We start from the raw sequence: 5,860 nt of genomic DNA, 5'->3' as shown, positions 1-5,860 counted from the left end.
AAAAAAAAAAAAAAAAAAAAAAAAAAAAAAAAAAAAAAAGAAGTGGATGTGATTCTGCCTCTGAAAGCGCAGAGGTGGGCCTGGGCCTCCAAGAACGGAGTCACACCGAAAGACGTCAAGGTGCTGAGTAAACTTCTGGGAAGAACTGCGGGAGGAGCGAGCTCTGGTTACTGGTGATTCTTGAAGAGTAAGTCCTGTCTCAGGGTCGTGAATGTGACAGATCTCCGTAGCAGGCAGCTGCCACTTCACCCCTGCTCCTGAAAAGTGACACTCAGGGCACACAATCTGCTTCCAGGTGCTCCCTGGAGCGCGACTGTGAGGACTTGTGACGGGAACAGCCTGCCCAGAGCCGTAAAATGTGCTTCTTCTGTGAGACCTGCACCAAAATTACCTTTCAGGAACAGAGAAATATTCTGTGAGGAAGCTATGTAAGGTGGCCTCTTGAGGAAGGGGGCACAAGTATAAATTTCCAGTTAGTTCGTGTGAGTTTCCAAAGAAGCAAGCTACGCTCCTTATAGGAATGAGAATCTTGCCTTGTTGGAGAATAATGAGTACATAGATATTTGTGATTGTTGTTCAAGCTGCCAATCCTGGTAGCTACTCAGTAGATAAGTAATTAGTAACAGTTTTGTTGGACCATGAGTATCAGAGATTCATACCCTTTGAACAGAACCTTAATACAGCAGTAAAGGTTTATAGCTGTAGAAAGCTGTCCAGCTGGAGTGGAGGCAACCCGCAACATTTTCCATGCAAAACCCACTCACATGATGCATTCCCCGCCCCACCTCACTCCCGTCGGAGAGGCAGGGCAAAGGGAGCAGATGTTTGCACGGGAATTTTCCCAGGGCTTAATTCAAGAAGCTAAAACAGTGAGCACACCTGAGCAAATGAGGCCTGGCTCTGGCAGGCAGTCCTGGGCAGAAGCCCCACATTTTTCCGAGACTATGTTTTCCACACACAGAGAGCCATAGAGGGTAGAAAAGAAAGGCATTTTCAAGCTTGAACGTTGGAATTCTATTCACTTGCTATACTGTTTAACTTTATCAGCTTTCATGAGGGGACAATGAAGAACTATAGTAATTTTTAGCTTGTTGAATTTTGTGGTTTATTTATTTACATCTCAGAGAAAGACTTCATCTAATGCTACCCTCCCATCCCAAATAAAAATGGCACTGGACACTATAATGTTGAAATAGTCACTGACCTTAAAAGCCACTGTCTCAGGCATTGCCAGTAACAAAATTTGGACTTGGATATTTAAACAAATTGTATTTAATAAAGGCCATATTTGCCTAAATAGAAAAACTGAGATGCAGTACTACCTAAAGTGAAAAATGTTGAAAGTTTCAGTAGATTATTCCAATGTAAAATAAAATCAGCTTCTTAAAATACTTGAACAGAAGTACAAGTCTTCATTTGAGAATTTAAATTTCATATAAATTAATACTGTCCTAATGAATGCACAACTTTGCAGACACCAGTTAGTTCGGGATCTTGTATACAGTCGCTACTCAATAAATATTACTTGACCTGAAGGACAAGACAGCAATCTGTGAGCTCAAAAAATAATAATAATAAAGTTTCTACACAGCAAGCATTTTCTATAATAGGCATATCTCAAACTAATAGGCAGGAAGTATATTTAAAAAAATGTTTTTGCTTTAGGTCTAAAAGATTTTCCTTTCCAACTATAAAACAGCTGAAATCATGTATCCTCAGCCCAACATAATTTCACGCCTAATTGATGGAAATAGAATACCAAAGGCCTCTGAAAGGGAGAGGGCAGGCAGGAGGGGAAGGATAGTGTGACATTAACACAGGGACCTGCTCCGCTGTTGTCTGGCAGGAGGGAGGCCTGGGCGAGTCTGCCCTACAGGGCGGCACAGTGAGATTCCAGCAAAAACATGTGTTATGCAAGGAGGAGGGGGTGCTCTGCTGAATGAACTTACTGTTACCTTTTTCCCCCTCGAACATAAGTCTTCTTTTTCCTGATACTGTCTGAATTTGAAACATCTAATTTAATCCATTGGAGGGCCAGTCTTCCTTTTATTTCCTGTCTGTACTGAAGCAGTCGCCTGTTTCAATTACGACTTTCTCCAGCTCCTACATTTCTTGTGCTCCAGCTGGCTCAAAGTGCACTTCCTTGGAAGGTAAAATGCACTAACTGTGCTGATCGGAGACTGATAGCTGGAGAGCCACAATATTTAATAGCTGCGCTGATAAGGAGGTTTAAAAAAATCCATTTTTGAGCCTAAACAAAAGGATATTATGTAGCTGCATGTTCAATTAAGATCTAGTTAAATTCTTTTTTCCCATTATGTGGAACCTCATGCAGGCAGCCGACATAACTCATAGTGTTATGGCAAATTTCATCGGCACTGTACGTTTGAGAAATGTTTCCCTCCTGCTTTTCACTTAGTTACTGCTGATTTGGGACCAGCTTGGTGCAATTATTTCAAAGAACAGAAATGTGGGATTGATACGGCATTCTTGCAAAACCTTGGCTGGCTAAAAATAAGACTGTTTTGTAGTCGAGAAGGCAAAAAACGTCTCTGGGCTGTAAACACCAGTCAATGTATTTCTTTTCTGCTTTATGAAAACCACAATTTTTTTTTCTTTTTTCCGTCTCTCCTTACTCATAGTGTAGTTTAATTACAGTTTAATCTCTTTCAGCGAGCAGCCCTTGAGACCTTATTGTTCAACCACAGTATTATCAAGGCTACAGCTACAATTTATGGCAAAAGGTAGAGGCTCCCTTTAGAAAAACCAAAATGCTCCCTCCCCGCCCCCAAATAAATAAATAAATAAATATAATAGTTACTTTATTACAAACTCACATTACAAATTTTTATTAGGCTCTAGAGATGCCAGGCCAATAATTAAAGAAATACCTGAGAGGTGTTGATCAACACTCACCCTGTTTAACTCTGCTGGGTCAATAAATCTGCAGGAAAACTTTTAAGTTAACAAGATTGTTTGGGCCTCTAGTTGCTGAAAGTATTTGGTTACACTGAGGGGAAAAGAGGTGGGAGAGAGTGGAGGAGAGGTTCAGAAATAAAACACGGACTCTCTACTTGCTTGAGGTACAGGAAATATACAGTAAAGAGTTTGCTGCAATTGAAGGGGTGAATAAGGTCAGTAAATTATTTTTGCTGCTTTAAGCTCACAGGTATAATTTAGTGTCTCTGAGTTTTAATATATATTTTGAAAGAAGTGCCAAAATCCCAGGGGTTTCCATAAAAGAGAAGGTAAAACTTGGCTGTTCACCACAAGAAAAGAGATTCAAGCATAAGGTGACTACTCAAATTCGAGATGAAACTTTAACCATTACTTTGTTGTTGTTTTTGTTTTTAATAAGATGCTCTGTTTCCTTTTTGTCTTCATTCTTTAAATGCTTTATCGTCAATTTGATTTGCAAATTCATTTGCTCTAAAGAAGTAAGAACAATAAAAGCTCTCTGTGCAGTTTAGTTTGCCAGTGCTCTCTGCTATGTGGCGAGTTCCCCTTGTGCACACTAGCTTGGTTCTAAAGAAACCGTGGAGGCCATGCATTGCCCGTCAGTCTGAACTCACAGCTGGCCAGTGGGCGGGCGCCCATGTGGCCCACCCACGCCCACCCCAGCCATCCCTGAGGCTCATCTCCACCACTGGTAACTGCGGCATCTGCCACCTCCATTTCTCCTCGCTGCTTTTTCCTTCATCACTGCTGGGCTTTTAGGTAAAACTGTTGGCTTTATTGCTATTTTGCCAGTGAATCAGAACTGCAGTGCATGCTGGGCCTCTCAGCGGATTACACTACCACAGAACACTCACATGTCTTATGTGTCATGAATTGTATATGCTTTCATTTAAAACTATAGAACTTCATTATATATTAACTTTATGGAAAGAAAGAAGCCAGCAAACAGAAAATTCTGAAAATTTATTAAAAACTCACTTTGAATCCCTATCAATAGTTTTTTTTTTTTTTTTAACATGGCAGAAATGTGTTTATTCTACTTTGTGATTTTCTAAAGTTCTTTAACATCATATGCTCATTTTCAATGGCAGCTGAACCATATTACCCTTAATATTTTTTAGGCTAATGTCATCTCTGCCAAACTTTAAGGCGCAGAACACTAGGCTCTCAATAGAATGTATTTCCAAGTGCTTCAAAAGAATTAATGCCTTTGTTTGAGGAAAAACCTTGGTCTCTAAGTATCCTGTAGCCAACCTTCTAAAGAAGTTGAGTGTCTATTTCAAAAAGAAATTAAGACAGGTATCTTACCATCTATAATACAGTAGGAACTTTCCTACCTGCTTTATTTCATTTTTGGAGCTGATGGGTCTCTCTTCAGTAACACAGAACTCATATCTCTGTCTTTATATTGTTAGATTTCCATAAGGTAAATTATCAGTTTAGTTCTTTGAGATGATTCAATGCTAAGTTGTAGGATTTTATTAAATATTAATATAAGAAGGGGTCTGACATTTATGCTTTATTTTTCCTGGTAGTTATATATGCACTAAAGTATTACCAGATATACTGCTTCTTTTCTGACTAGGAGGAACGTATCTTACTAAAAATGTATTTCGATGTATTGACAGTCCCCACATATATGACACTGTACAGAGTTCTATGGTATTCTCCTATACTGCTCTAACATGCTTACCATAAGCATTCCAAGAGCACAGGGCTGAAGTTCTCAAAGTATGGTCCAGGCACCTCTGGAGGTCTCTAAGACCCTTTCGTTTGGTCTTCAAGGACAAAACTATTTTTATAATACTAGAACCATATTTCTTTGGCATCCACATTCTTTCACCAGTATACAGGAGATATTGAAGCAGTTAAGAGAACTCAACTGTCTTCTGTTAATGCAGACATTAATGAAATTTTTTAAAATTGTGAAACAATGCCACTTTACTAATATTTTTGTCTGGGAAAATATAGTTATTTTTCATAAAAATATTTATCACGAAAATGAATTGATAAATATCCTTTAAATATTGCAGTTTTATCTGCTACTATGGTTGACAGATATAACCTACATAAGCAAAAGTGCTTGTGGACCCTTGGTATTTTTAAGACCGTCAAGAGGAGTTCTGAGACAAAAACAGTTTGAGAAACTCTGGTATAAGGTATTTAGGTTGTTTCCAATTTTGTGCTACTTCATTATGAAACTTCAATTTATATGAAAATGTAGATACATGTAATTGTGGTAGGTATATAAAATTATATGTGGGTTCTGGGCTTGATGGTATGAGACAGTAGTCCCAGCTACTCAGGAGGCCGAGGCAGGAAGATCTTGTGAGCCAAGGAGTTTGAGTCCAGCCTGGGCAACATAGTGAGACCCTGTCTCTAAAAAAGGAAACAAAGGAAAGAAAAAAAGCTTTAAAAAGGTATCCAGGTAATCAACTTTCTCTCCAAGTCCAATTTAGTCCCTCATACATTGGAGGAAGGAGTTAGTCATTCAAAAATTAAGTTTAGGGGCTTGAAAGAGAGTTATTCTCACTTAAAAAATAGGCACTAGTATTTGCTTATCATAGGCTATTAAAAGTACTGAATACTACTAAAGGTTCTTATAAATTGAAAACTCAGTTTTGGATTAGAGAGGCAGATTCCTTTAGATCAGGGTTTATGCTGTCAATGTAATTCAAATCAAAGAAAGACTGAATTTTGGGATGGGTTCTCTATCAATTGTCAAAAGAGACCTTGAGCACATGGGAAGACACATACACGCACATGCAGAGCACATGGGAAGACACATACACGCACATGCAGAGCACGTGGGAAGACACATACACGCACATGCAGAGCACGTGGGAAGACAACATACACGCACATGCAGAGCACGTGGGAAGACACACACACGCACATGCAG

At 39.1% G+C, this 5,860-nt stretch overlaps 1 protein-coding gene across 4 annotated transcripts in view; it reads right to left on the bottom strand.

Moving 5' to 3' along the window:
* GMDS (GDP-mannose 4,6-dehydratase) overlaps window positions 1–5,860 on the bottom strand; it is a 628,423-nt gene that overhangs the window by 187,575 nt on the left and 434,988 nt on the right. The window lies entirely within an intron of this gene.

The sequence above is a fragment of the Piliocolobus tephrosceles genome, chromosome 5, assembly GCF_002776525.5.
Source record: "Piliocolobus tephrosceles isolate RC106 chromosome 5, ASM277652v3, whole genome shotgun sequence".
Classification (NCBI taxonomy): Eukaryota; Metazoa; Chordata; class Mammalia; order Primates; family Cercopithecidae; genus Piliocolobus; species Piliocolobus tephrosceles.
The sequence above is the reverse complement of the archived record's forward strand: the minus strand, read 5'-3'. Positions and strand labels throughout refer to the sequence as shown.